At 43.2% G+C, this 14,552-nt stretch overlaps 1 pseudogene; it reads left to right on the forward strand.

The window, feature by feature from the left end:
* Positions 1-3,294: 3,294 nt before the first annotated feature.
* LOC136642876 (5S ribosomal RNA) lies at positions 3,295-3,414 on the forward strand (annotated as a pseudogene).
* The last annotated feature ends 11,138 nt before the right edge of the window (positions 3,415-14,552 follow it).

Below are 14,552 nucleotides of genomic sequence, written 5' to 3' on the forward strand. Positions count from 1 at the left end.
CTGCAGCCATCTCTGTCCCCTCCCACCATGCCCCCTCCCCGCCACACTCTCCCCCCACCTTCCACACCCCCAGAACACTCTCTCCACCCAGACGTAAGTGGGCACCCAGACACTCTCTTACCCAGAGCTCCGGCGCTGTCTCATTGTAGGTTCGCACTGAGCCAGCCCAAGAGTTGGCCTGGTGGTAAGTGTCACAGCAGTAGACTCTTACACCACATTTGGCCTGCACATGTGGCCTGCACCCAGCACTGAGACCCACTTTTTAGAATGAGGATCTGTTAGGACCCACCAGAAGTGATGTCATAACCGAAAGTTACAAAATCAAGCAGGAAAATTTTTAAGAATCCTAGGCTGCAATCCTATCCACATGTACGTAGGAGTAAGCTCTATTGACTGTCATTGTTAAAAGCATATGCAGAGTAGTCTGTTAAAAGTACAGATCTGTAACACTTCCCCAAATGCAGTTGCATACCATGGCAGAATCAAGGATAATGCATTAAAAATAAAATATTGAAATGAAAAGGGTCCTACCTGAAATTTATTCACAACCCATCTGGTGGGTTCCAACACACAGTCTGAGAAGCACTGCTCTAAAACATTATAGAATGAATGAAGAAATACAAACTTGTAGTGTTAGTTAAGTGCACAATGCTCAAGCACAGGGGTGTCCAAACATTTTGGCTGGAGGGCCACGTCATCTCTCTGTCACTGCACTGGGGGAAAAAAGAATTAATTTACATTTCAAACTCGAATAAATTTACATAAATTTACATAGATGAATATATTAGAGATGGAGCTTATATGAATGAATGAAGGTCTTGCAATAGCTCAAGGCCTATAAAAGGCCTTGCACAAAGCAAGGCCAGCCTTTCCTTCATTGCCACTGCTGCATCACACACATGAAACAGCAAGCAGTGGAGGGAGTCCTCAGCCCACAGCTCATGCAAGAGGTCAAACAGTCACTCTCACGCTGAGAGCAGTTGCGTTGGGTCAGCGTGGGCTGCAGCAAGTATCCAGAGGACCAGATTGGGCGCTCTTTGCGGGCCGGGTTGGGAGTCCCCGAGGGCCACAGGTGGACCCCAGGCTGGGGTTTGGGCACCCCTGCTCAAGCCAAATTCAAAGTAACTGCATTAGACAGATTCAGATGAACAATTGTGCAAGAGAGTTGTGTATTGACTATTGGATACAGTTCAATGATTAGTACTTTATCATTGGCTCATAACTGCAAAAGCTGCGCATTAGAACAGGGGTGCCCAAACCCCGGCCCGGGGGCCACTTGTGGCCCTCGGAGGCTCCCAATCAGGCCCTCAGGGAGCCCCCAGTCTCCAATGGGCCTCTGGCCCTCCAGAGACTTGCTGGAGCCTGCACTGACTTAATGCAGCTGCTCTCAGCATGAGGACAACTGTTCGACCTCTCACCTGAGCTGTGGGATGAAGGCTCCCTCCACTACTTGCTGTTTCATGTCTGTGATGCAGCAGTGGCAGCGAAGGAAAGGCTGGCCTTGCTTTGTGCAAGGCCTTTTATAGGCCTTGAGCTATTCCAAGACCGTCATTCATTCATATAAGTTCCATCTCTAATATATTCATTTATGTAAATTTATTCAAATTTTAAATTGTAAATTAATTCTTCCTTTCCCGGCCCCTGACACAGTGTCAGAGAGATGATGTGGCCCTCCTGCCAAAATGTTTGGACACCCCTGCATTAGAAGATGGAGTGCCTGCCATTAACTGGGACAGCTGATTGCCTCTCAGAAGTCAAAGGTTATTCATATATTTGAAACTTTGTTTATGCCAGTTAAAAACAGAAATCATGTACCCATCTAGTCCTAATAAGGTTACAGTACTGCCTTAAATTTCTAAAGTTAAGATATTCAGGTCAACCTGCATTCCTACCAAAAAAGTTACAAAAATAATGACATTTGGTAGTGATTTGCCACTGAATTCAAGGCAAAACTGAAGCTTCCTGCTTGGGTTACTTTCAAAAGACTTTTGAAGGAAGGAAAAATGAGCTTTGATATGGCTAGCAAAGTCTCACAAGTCAAGGATAGAGTAAACATTTAAGTATGCAATGAGTTTTGCCTGAAACAACAGCTGAGGTCACTGCTTTGGAGATGATGCCTGAGAAATTTGGGAACAGGGATAAAAAAAATTTCAAGCAAATGTCTTGAGAATGGGGATTGTGTTTTACATCCAGGTAATTCTGGAAGCATGGACCAATCAACCAACATCGTAACCACCACGTGGAGACCACCTCAAGTTACCTTCCGTGTCAGCTATCTCCACATGTTAAGCCAGTATTGTACCATTCAGCACATAAATTACATTTTCTTTGTTTTCCTACACAAGTGAAAAAATAACTATGGTATGTGCTCACTTCAGCAGCACATATATTAAAACTGGAATGAACTATGGTAGGATGGAGAAAATTGCCCAACCTTTCTAGTGAGCCACAGTTAATAGTCAACTATCCACATGGAAAAGCTGCCTAATGAAGTGATTTTAAAATTCCTTCATGTGGCAGCCACCGCAGTGTGCAAACTATATTTAAGTCAGTCTATGGTCATTTTATTATGTTTTTAATAAGAAAAAATTAAGATGCAAAACTTAATAATTACCACCTGCTTGGAAGATTTGAGGTGCTGCAGGTGTTGAATGCTGAACTGAGCTTTCCATAGCTGACAAAGATGTTTTCTGGTCACTGGAAAGATCTTCTCAGCTGGTGTGAATCAACCCAGTTTCATTGACTTAGAACATAAGAACATAAGAACATGAGTCAACCCAGTTTCATTGACTTAGAACATAAGAACATAAGAACAGCCCCACTGGATCAGGCCATAGGCCCATCTAGTCCAGCTTCCTGTATCTCACAGCGACCCACCAAAGAATGGTGACCAAGACTTCAAGAATGAAATTACTTAAGTCAAAGCTGTGTTGATTTAATCCAGTGCAAGTGTTGGCCCATTACCCATAATTTTTCTTACATTTTGTGCAACTCATTACAGGCTCGTTACAATCGGATTGGATGGGGCCCCAAAATGTTTGAAATGTGTTTCAAAAAGACAAATTGTGCTTCACCTTATTTGAGGCCATGAGCTCATAAAAGCAAACAACCTGTTTCCTTTTCATAAGGATTAGAATGTCAGAAAATAGATTTTAGAAAAAGAATCAAAGGAATAGGTTGATTTCTAACATGCCTTCTCCAAGAACTTCTGAAATGTGTCTCATCCTAGTTAAGGGGAAGTATCCGTCTTTCTCAGACTGACATTGATAGCATATACTGGATGAGGTAAATCAAAAGTGCAGCAACTGTTACCCTGCACATGCCTGATCTCATCTGATCTTGGAAGCTAAGCAGGGTCAGGCCTGGTTAGTACTTGGATGGGAGACCGCTTGGGAATACTGGGTGCTGTAGGCTTATACCATAGTCTTTCGAGACTGAAGGTTGCCAACCAAAAAGAGCTTCCTTTGACTACAGAAACCCTTAAGGCAGCAACTGTGATTTTCCTTCCAGCTGAGCAGTAGCCCAGGAAAAAAGGGGAGAGAGTGGGAAGAAGCTACAAAGTAGATTCTGAGGGGGCAAGTTTTGTCCCACACAGTAAACCTGCCCAAACTGAAACATATCGAATTTTCATGATGACGCTGGTTCTAAACATGCTTACTCAGAAGTTTGTAACACTAACAGCCCAACCCTATGCATGTCTACTCAGAAGTAAGTCCCAATGAGTTCAATGGGACTGACTCCCAGGAAAGCATGCATAGGATTGCAGCCTGAGAGTGCAGTCCTGGAATGAACTTGGCCCAGTGCAAGTACCTTGTGCTGGCCCAGGAGTGTCGTAAACACGCTGTAAGGCACATTTGCACCTCCGGGAAAATCAGGTGGTCTGGTATGATGACACACATCGGCCTGTGGCGGCTACATCCAGTATTGCCAGTAGGGGGGGAGGATGTAGGGTGGGCCAGTGGGCAGCCTAGGCCTGGGAGGGGGTGGGGCTATCCTCCGGCACTTAGGCTGGATCCTAACTATTCTTCCGAGCTGCCTGGCATTGCAATGGGCTGTTTGGATCTGTGCCAGTGATGTTGCTGGTGCAGAACTGAGTAGCCCCATTGTGATGACTGGGGCATTACTTGGGGTAAGAGGACATAAGTCTCCTTACTTCAAGTTGTGCTCCTTCCACCTCCTAACCTGCACTGGATATGGTGCAGTTGGCCTGCTTATTCCAGCACAGGTTAGGATCAGGCAGCAATTTCAACAAGATTTCCATCTAAATATGTATGTCTATGACTGGAGTCTTAACTAACTAACATTCTAATATAAGGTTCTTTTTTAATATAATTTAACTGTGGTCTATAGGTTCTTCTATGACACAAATGATTTAGCACTTTATGGTGCTTTTGTGGCAATGCACACTGGCAGACCATGTGTTCTGCTGGCACAAGTAGGATTAGACTGCCATTTACCTGAAAGTAGGTTCAATGGGACCTACTTCAGTTAATTCAGTGGGACTTACTTCTAAGTAGACATGCATAGGATAGACTATTTCTGGTTGAAAAATTAGGCTAATGTTTTATTCTAAATTCTCGATGGTCAGAAACACACCTGCTCTTTCTAGTTATGGAAAATCAAGACACAGTTGAATGGATTGTGTTCAGTAAATCGGGTGGGAAATTGCACAGGAGTTCATCTACTCCAGCCTGGCAGAAATCAAGATGTATGTTAAACTGCAGAAGAAATAATTTATAATGGAAATGACAATTGATTCCCAACTCTTTAATGACTAAATTAAGATTTCATTAGTAACAGTTGTCACATCCTCCCTTGCTCTGCCTCTTCCCAAGGGCATAGATGATATTGAAAGGTGTTGGGTAGGACATGGTGAGGTTCCCCTAGGCAGCCACAAGGGATAAATGATGGACTTACTGAACCAGATGCTGCTCAAGGAGGGTTTATTCAGAGATTAACAAGAGTCTCTTATCACCTGAATGCGTTTTCAGGTGGAGCTTTAGGTTGTTAGTTTTCAATGATGCCTGGGGCTTCTTCTTAGCTCTTGCCTTTTATTGTCTTCCACCAATTCCCCTTTTTCTCCTTTGGAGTCCTTCTCCCTTTCTCCTTCTTCCCACCATTCTTCCTCCAGTACTTTCTGCTCTGGCTCCTTTCTATGTGTTCCTTTGCTGTCCAATTTGTTTTGGTTCCTCCAGCCTATTCCTTTGACCTTCCTTTTCTGCGTTTCCCTAACTTCTCTGTCATTAGCCTTTTTCTCCTCCAGCTCTCTTGGATCCTGCTGCATTCAACCTCCTTGCTCTGTACTAGTTTCCAGTGTTGGGAACTCATGTCAGAGTGGTGAAAATGCGTGATTTGGGGTGACTCAGCGACTTGTGAGTCGCGTGTGGAAGACTGAAAAAGACTCATCAGGGCCCCCCTGACTCAGCACTCGTCCCCGTGCTTGCTGACTTGAGTCTCCCTGTGTCCGGGGGGTGCTTGCTTACTGTTATTGTACCACATGGAAAACCTTGCCCCCGTGCTTGCAAGGCGCTGGGAGGAAGCTGGCGCGGAGGCTTCCATCAGCCTCCACAGGCTGGTGTTTCTCGGAGCACTGGTCCAGCTTCCTCCTGAGGAGACGCAGGACTTGGGACTTGCGCCGGCCCAAGTCAAGGGCAGGATTGTGCCCTCAATTTGCTCCCTGCTGTCTACTTTGCAATATAAAGTTTCTTGTCCCTCCAAACTTTTTTTCTAACATAGTAGCAGCTTTCAAGTGAAATTTTTACAACTAAATGTGAAATTGTGCAAGATTTCCCATCCATTAAAGCAGTAGGTCTGATAGGAAGTTTGTCATTGTCATTGAGAAATCAGGAAATAGCCACTTAGGGCACGATGTTTTTGAGTATTCTGTTCAGTGTGACGTGTCTGGTGTGGGTTCTTGTCTTGGTTAAATAAACAAGATACAGATTGTTTTATGTATGGTTTCCACTCACAGTGGTGCCACAGTCAGAACTGCCTTAATATACCCTCATAGCTTATCTTCACCTTCGAAGCATTTTTTTTACTTCTATTAAAATATTGCACATTAAAGTGTCTCGAGAGTGACAACCCTAAATGCATAGCAGTTTTTAATGTTTGAAGTTTCTGAGAAAAAGGAGAGAAAATTATTTTGACATCTGAGAACTAATCACATTTACTCTGAAGTAATTTCCATTTATTTCAATGAAACAGGTTTCCTGTAGCTGTGATCAGGATTGCAGATTAATGATCCCAATGTACAACAATTCAATGGCACTATCTCTAGCTTTTTGTCACAGGGTTCCCTTGATTGAGCCTGGCAAAATCCTAGATTGTTCCTGACAGGCGTAGGGAGGGGAATTATTAACAGTATAAATACTGTTAACAGTATAAATATTAACAGTATAAATACTGTTAATAATAATAATAATGAGAGATAATGGGAGTGGTTTTTCCTCAGTGGAAGGGTGATGGTTGCCCAGGTGACCAGATTGCTCAGGCATTCTGCCATCTTTGTAACATTGACATGGCTGGCATGAAGGAGGCATTATTACACGAGAAGGGGAGTCTCTGCATGCCCCTTGGCAAATATCTCAGTTTGCCTTCTGTTGAGCCTGATGCTTTTCTTCAGCTAAGATTCTCTGAAAAATGTTTCATAGGTAGGACTGAGTACCTCTGCTGGTGACATAATCACTCCTGCTGACTAAGAAGTCCTGGACTTAACTCCTCTTGATTACATCTCTGGAAACAACTTTGCCCAGAAAAGTGCTCCAGCCTAGAAGTCTGACCCAGTGTTCCCCATAAAAATGAACAGAATGAGAGAACATATACTATATCCAGTTAGCCACTTAGTAGTTCCTAGGATTCGCTTTCTGGTTTACCCAACACACAACTACACATATAAGATATTAGTCTGGAAGAAAGGAGTTATTCTATCCATTAAAAACTTCCTGTGGGGTGTTTTTCCCCCCAAAAAAAGGTTTCATAGGACAATATTTGGTCCTAAAATGATGTTGGTTTGTCTGCTGGCTCATTCTTAGTATTAAATGATATTCCAGTGAGTTTATCAAGCTCATACTAAAAGCACAGCCATCATACACTCAATCCTGATTTCTTCCCAGTTGGCCTGAGTCCGAGAATGGCACTAAGCATGTAAAGGGTTGACTGGGTCAAAAGCATTTTTCTTTCCCAAATGCTGTCTTGGGACAGTTGTCAAAGTTGACCTTTGTGTCCCCAGTGGAATGAATCAGCTGTTGATTTAAAGCCCCCAAATATGCACTTTGACACTTGTCCTACTAATATGAGTCCAGCTGAGAACTTGTCTAGCAGTCAGAAGCAAGGTAAACACACTGGGTGTAGCCCATTGAGAAATTCTCCTGCACAGTCTCCATTGAATTGAATGGGAGCTGTGAAAGAACATGATTTTTAAAAACTCTTATTCCTTTTATTGTGACTTTGGCAGAAAGAATGCCCAATGAAATGTGCCCGGGCCAACCCAACTGAACAGACAAAGGGTGCAATCCTAACCAACTTTCCAGCACTGGCATAGCTGTGCCAGTGTGGCATGTACTACATCCTGCTGTTGGGGGGGGGGCAGTCGTGGAGGCCTCCTCAAGGTAGGACAACGTTGTTCCCTTATCTTGAAGTTGCATTGCCCTTATGTCAGTGCTGGAAAATTGGTTAGGACTGCAGCCTAAGCAACTGTCTAGGATGGCACAATTGAAAGGTTCCTACTTTCCTGTATGAACCAAGAGTACACCACAGAATCTTCTGTGACATCACAAGAGGTTCTGGACATATCTCATAGTTAAACAGAAGTCTATATAAACTAAACTATTGCATATTCCTTCCCAGTTACTTATTTCCTTCCCTTCTTCTGTTGTCTTCATTGAGTTAATTTTTAGATTGTGAACCACTGGGACAGGGACCTGGCTGCTCACTGCTAGCAAAGCATCATGTGCACAGATGGTGCTACATTGATTGATTAATTAATTAATTTCCTTTGTTTGCATAGGGGATACCTTTAGTCCACCATCTGGAGCTGCAAGAAAACTCAAGAGTAGCAGAATAGTGTTCTGAATAGGCCTCAGAGTTTGTATTAGTTCTGAGTGGAATTTGCTGTAATAGGTGTCTCTTAATGTTAAATCATGACCAAGATAAGAAAACTGTCATCAGAGAGCTCTAATTAACTCATACTTAGAATAGTGACATCTGGCTCATTCCATCATGTTCATGTGGTGAAGCTTTTAATGATGAGCTCCCAAGTCTGATGATGAAGATGAAGAGGTGGATTTCTCTTTGGTTGAACTAACTTTTGTGTCTCATTATTCTGTTCTTTAACCTTTGGGTAAGCATGCAGTGGGCAACACAATAAAGCTAGTCTCTGAATAAGTATTAAATTTACAGGCATAAGGTTCAGACATACCTTGATGCACCTGCAGATATGATCTTAAGATTTTAGAAAAAAAATTGATCCCCAATCACTATGAACTTCTTCATCTCCTTTAAAAATGCCTGCCTGCCTCTGATATTTCAAGTTTGGGGGAAGGGGAATGAGGTGCAAGGAAACAAATCCCCCCCCCAGAAAAAAGCTTTCCTAGCCTGAGACCCCACAAGCTGTAATGGAAACAATACTCAAGATCTTTAACAGTGAAAGATCAAAACAATTCCATTTCTTTTCATTAAATTACTATGAGAAACAAAATTGGAAAGTCCTAATTCTCATAAAAGGAAATTAAACGTCTGCTATTTGAATGTTACATGCAGCTCATTACACTGAATGCAATTAGTCTGATTATTTAACAGTTGAACTCTGCAATAGGGCTGCTGTCTTTCTCTTCCTGACAGAAACTTTGTATAGTAACCAGATGGCAGGCAGGCATTCATCAGGTGAGGTCCTTTCTGGTATGAAGCTGCTTTAGAGAAAAAAATAATAATGAAAACGTGATTATTATCATGTTACTAACATCATCATGACAATATGACAGTAACACGATAACAGTAGTAATCGGAGAAACTGCATTTAAATCCCTGCCTTTCAAGCAGCTGTTAAAAAAACAGAAGCAAGGAATGCATGATCTAGGCATGTGTCTGCTCTGTCTGTCCTTCCTGTTCATAGCCTGTTCACCTTTGGCCATGAAGGCAGATCAGAGCTAAGATGATGGTCTTTGGTTGGTTGGCAACCTTCAGTCTTGAAAGACTCTGGTATAAGCCTACAGCACCCGGTATTCCCAGGCAATCTCCCATCCAAGTACTAACCAGGACCGACCCGGCTTAGCTTTCGAGATCAGACAAGATCAGGCATGTGCAGGGTAAAGGAGGTTTGAATATGGCAGACACTGCTACTGACAAATTCACTCCTTTCCCAGTCCTGATCCACCCACTCCCTGGTCTTTTAGCACCCCCTCCACACACTTACCTGTGCCAGCAAGTGTCTGGAAGCCTGTGGCATACAGAACCACTTGCCACTTGCATAGCAGCCAGGCCATGTGCTCCAGTGTGTAGTGTTTTGTGGCTGCCAGAAAGTGCCTAGCCTAGTGCCACCAGAACACTCCTTCTGGTGGCTGGTGGCTCCAATCGGATTGGGCAGTAAGTATGCACTATGCCAAAAAAAAAAAAAAAAAAAGATTTGGGCTTTGGACATGTACCATATCAGATTCACCGTTGGTGCGGAATATAAAGAACAGAGCCATAAATAATGGCGTGTCTATTACTATGAGGCCACCACATGTACAGAGGGACTGTTCTACGAGAATGTTGTGATAGCAATCCTCTAAATCAGTGATTCCCAAACAGTGGGTTGCGACCTGTTTTTTTGGTGTGCCACCAAATGGTGATGGAAAGATCAGATAACTAATTGCCTCAAGTCCCTATTACCCTTCAAAGAGTTCAGCTCCTGCAGTTTGCAAGCATGTGTAAATACTGCATAGGGAGATAAGCATTTGGGGTCTTTTTCTGGTTATTTTTTTTTCCCTTTTTTTTACATAAGAGCTTTATTGGCATAGAATTATTATTTATAAATAAATAAATAATATCTCTTTCTAGATCTCCTTTTTTTTAAGTCTGGTAAACCTAGGTGGGTCCCAGGTAGAATGTTGTTTTAAGAAATGGGTCCTGGAAAGTTTGGAAGTCACTGCTCTAAATATTGTGAGGGAATGGATTGATATATCTGCACTATAAATATCTTTCACAAGGAGTTGGCTGTTAACTCATTGAATAACTTTCAGAACTATGGGATACTTTTAGAAGAAGCAAATACAGAGAGAAGGATGTTCTGACCTGCCCTTGGATCTTGTTAAGAATATGCACCCCACAAAATATTTTATGAGCCTAATCAAAAATCAGCTCCCTAAGGAATTAAGGTATTAAATCTAAGGCTAACATGTTCTGTTTGTAGTTAGATATCCAGGTGTTTTGATTATTGGATTTCAGCCCAGTGGGGCATGCACTGCATCCTGCGGTAGGGAGGCAGTCACAGGCCTCCTTAAGGCCCCCTTACCTTGGGGCTGCACTGGTGCTGGAAAATTGGATAGGATTGGGCCCTGACTCAGCACTCGGCCCCCACGCATGCAGACTCAATTCTGTGTCTCTAAGTGTGCTTGCTTGCCTTTTCACAGCATAAAAGACCTCATGGGGCCATTATTCAGACCAAGAAAACAGCAGGAAAGTTCCAGCCAGGAGGCAGAGAAGGGTTAATGTTTTGCTTTTGCACTGAGCAGGAGTGGGGGGTAGGAGTGGACTCTCTTCTCCATCTCTGAAGGAACTGATGGTCATTGGACAAAGGGTGGGTTTTCTGATTTTTTTCTTTGGATGAGGTAGGGCAACCCAAGGGAGCTCTTGCCTTAGGATTGGCTGGAAAAACCCAGGGAGGGGGTGGAGGCAGGGAAGCCAAGGGGAATCGGTTTGTAGCAATCATGCTTTCCAACCACATGGCTCCTTTGGGCTCCATTGTTACTTGGGAGGAGAAAGCCTCATTGAACAACCGGCACAAATGGGACTACTTCTGATTAGAGCTGCATTGGGTCATAACTGGTAAGCCTCCCAGCCGCTGCAGTTGACTCTCCTTCCTCTTGCTGCTTCTTTCCCCGCTGTCACAGTCCATCCCACCCTTGTTTACAAATTGGCAGGGGCATCAGGGGAGTGTTTAAAGAGAACTTTCTCTCACTCACACACACCCCTACCCCTACCCCTGCAGCAACCCTTTTTTTGCCCTTGACTGGCTTTTTAAAGGGGAAAGACTTGGAAAGCCTGCCTGTCAGGACTCGTTTTCAAGTTGAGTCATGGGGGTGGAGACTTGTGACTTGACTCAAGTCAAGCCACACTGGGTTTGCCCATCCTTGTTGTGTGGCTCCTTCAGGTAAGCCGGGTCCTGGACTGGTGAGCTTGGGCTCTGGGTGGATTGGTGCAGCTGGCTGGGTGTCTGTTCTGCCCAAGATAATGCTGAAGCTCGTATGAGAGCCAGGCAGCCCCAGAAGTAATTGGTGTCCAGGCATGGCCTAGAAGGCGCAGGGCTGGTCTATGGGCATGATGCCAACCCTAGTGCCACACTGGGTGTCACCCCCCTCAAGGCACCTCTGAATATAACCACATTGATTTCCCCAAACCCCACCACCTTTCCTTATCCCTGCTGTATTTGCCAGTCATAAAGTGCTATTTCACCTGAAGTAATACAAGCTGCCATTTACTGTCATGTGTAAATCAGCCTCCTTAATCCTTTCCATACCAGCATGTACAATAACCTAAATCTGAGTATTCGTTAGAAATTTGTAATTTTTTTTCTGATTTGAAAATCTAAGTAGCAGTAATTAACAAGGGAAAATGCCGATTGTGAATAAACTGTACATCCCATTAGTTTGATAAGATCTGATTTTATTTAAGTCAATTCTGTATCTGCAGTCCTGCGAGAGTTTAATTATATCAACTGCCAGGTGTGCTTTTAACTTGCTTTTATTTTTGTTACATAATGGAAAAAACCAGAACTAAAAGAATAAGCAATGGACTTAAGGAAATGTTTTTTTTCTTAGATAAACATGGACATGAGATATACCAAATTTGTTCTTTTTTCATCTTAACTTGCCCTGAAGGATGTGCATGTATTTTATGTTTCATTTAGAGTTGGACATAATTTGTCACAGATATCAGAGGAGAACAGTTTAATCCACAAAATGTTTGCATATGTAACTTGTTAGAGAAATTCATTTCAATTCATGTCTAGTCACGTGTTGTGCAAAGGACACTCAACTTTAAGAATTCCTGTCTAAGATAAGTTGTATAAACTACTAAGGCATAACTCTTCTGCAAGATACATATGCATATGTTACAGTAAATATCAGAAGCACAGCAAGTGTTGACATTTATCCATGCCAAGGCCAAATGACTTTCATCTATGACCAAATGTCATCTTAATTTGTCATATTTTTAAATAAATATATATTAAACAATGACATTAACCATGACCAATTTGGGAAACTTGGGCTGCAATCCTATACACACTTTCCTGAGAGTAAGCCTCAAGGAATGAAATGGGACTTACTTCTGGGCAAACATATGTAGGCTTGTACTGTTAGTAAACAAGCTTTGGGACACCATCGTTTTTGACATTAACTGACAAATTTCAAAGTGAACTAGTGCCACTGGCCAAACTGTATCCCTTTTTCTTCATTTATTGTCAATGTCCTTAGAGACACATGTGTCTGCATACGGTTGGGGCGGGGTTGTTGCTCTTTAAGGTTCAGATACAGTATCTCACAGCCTAGTCCTATCTTTTCCTTCTCTGCAGATTCTGTGGGGCCTGGGGGGAATTCTGAATGCCTCTTCTGAAAAAGGAACTTTTGTTCCCTTACCTGGGGATAAGCCTCCAGCACTGGAATGAGTCTACTTCCACCTGCACCAACAATTTAGCAGGCGCAAGTCTGAGTTGAACTGGGAAGGTGGATTGTGGCTTGGAAGGGGGATAGGATATCCAAGGGGATGGGATATCTGTGGGCAGTGTCAGTGCTGCTGCTGATGATACTGCTGCCCCCGTCCAGGCCATGATCTGCACCCTATTCCAATCCAGTCTCCTCCTCATTCCTCACCCTCCCCTCCCTGTCCCTTCCCTCCACCGTTCCTTCCCTTCCTCCCCTCCCTTCCCCCTCCTCCCCTCCCCCCCCCCCCGTGTTGACATACAAGTGCCAGTGGCTTGCATGGGGCTTGTGGTGGCAATGTAGCTGCCTCAAATGGGGTGTCACTTTTGCGAAAGCTGTAAAGGACCTAGTTTCAGCAGTGTAAGACCTGCATAGGATTGTGGCCTCAGTAATGTCTGCAACAGCCCTATAGAATAAGACTATATTATTTTTTCCCATATTGCTCGTTGTTAAACGTTAGTTAAATGCTGGTTCTTTCATTTTTTTATTTTTGTTTTTTGAGCATTTTGTTTTTTCCTAAGGAAAAGCACAGAAAGTGGTGTTATGTGTTTTTATCTAAGGGCACATTTGTAAAATGTACTAAGTAGATGATACAGGTGATATAGTGTCAGCTGATGCAGCCACAATCAGATAGATCAGGGGTGTCCAAAGATATTGGCAGGAGGGCCACATCAGCTCTCTGACACTGTGTCAGGGGCCGGGGTGGGGGGGAGGAAGAATTAATTTACATTTAAAATTTGAATAAATTTACATAAGTTTACATAAATGAATATATTAAAGATGAACTTATATGAATGAATGAAGGTCTTGCAATAGCTCAATGCCTATAAAAGGCCTTGCACAAAGCAAGGATGGCCTTTCCTTTGCTGCCGCTGCTGCATCACAGACGTGAAAGAGCAAGCAGTGGAGGGAGCTCTCATCCCTCAGCTCACAGGAGAGGTCAAATCATCGCCCTCATGCTGAGAGAAGTTGCGTTGGGCCAGTGCGGGCTTCAACAAATCTCCGGAGGGCCAGAGGCTCATTGGAGACTGGGGGCTCCCTGAGGGCCGCATTGAGAGGCCTCAAGGGCCGCAAGTGGCCCCCGGGCTGGAGTTTGGGCACCCCTGAGATAGATAGATAGATAGATACCTTTATTGGCATACAATTTTGTTTTACAAAAATGCAGAAAGCGGTGTTATGTGTATTTATTTCATTATCTCCAAAAAAATCACACTTCTACATATTGCAGATGTTGTGAGATTATCTTGAGACATGTGTGACTTGCCAAGGACATACAGTCAATTCATAGTAGAAACAAGATTCAAACTAGGGCCTGGGTCATATTGTACACCATTGCACACCATGCTACACCATCTCTCAATTTTGTTCAGCATTGTATCATGTTTTCACCATGTACTTTAAAGAGAGAGCCTTTCTGAGACCCCTGAACTCAGGCCAAAATCTGTGCCTTAGCTCGATAGAAGAATCAGTCTGGAAGTTTCTACTCCCTGATAAAGATCATCTGAAACTTCCTGTGCTGGGAATGAAAAGTTGAGCAAACAGAACGGTCATCTGTGTTTATGTTAACAATACAGAGGTTGCACTATGTTTTGTAAGAAAGTGGGATCATTATTTATCCACTTGTCCCTTTTACTTTTTCTTTTTTCTTTGCTT

This window comes from Tiliqua scincoides, chromosome 2 (genome assembly GCF_035046505.1).
Source record: "Tiliqua scincoides isolate rTilSci1 chromosome 2, rTilSci1.hap2, whole genome shotgun sequence".
Classification (NCBI taxonomy): Eukaryota; Metazoa; Chordata; class Lepidosauria; order Squamata; family Scincidae; genus Tiliqua; species Tiliqua scincoides.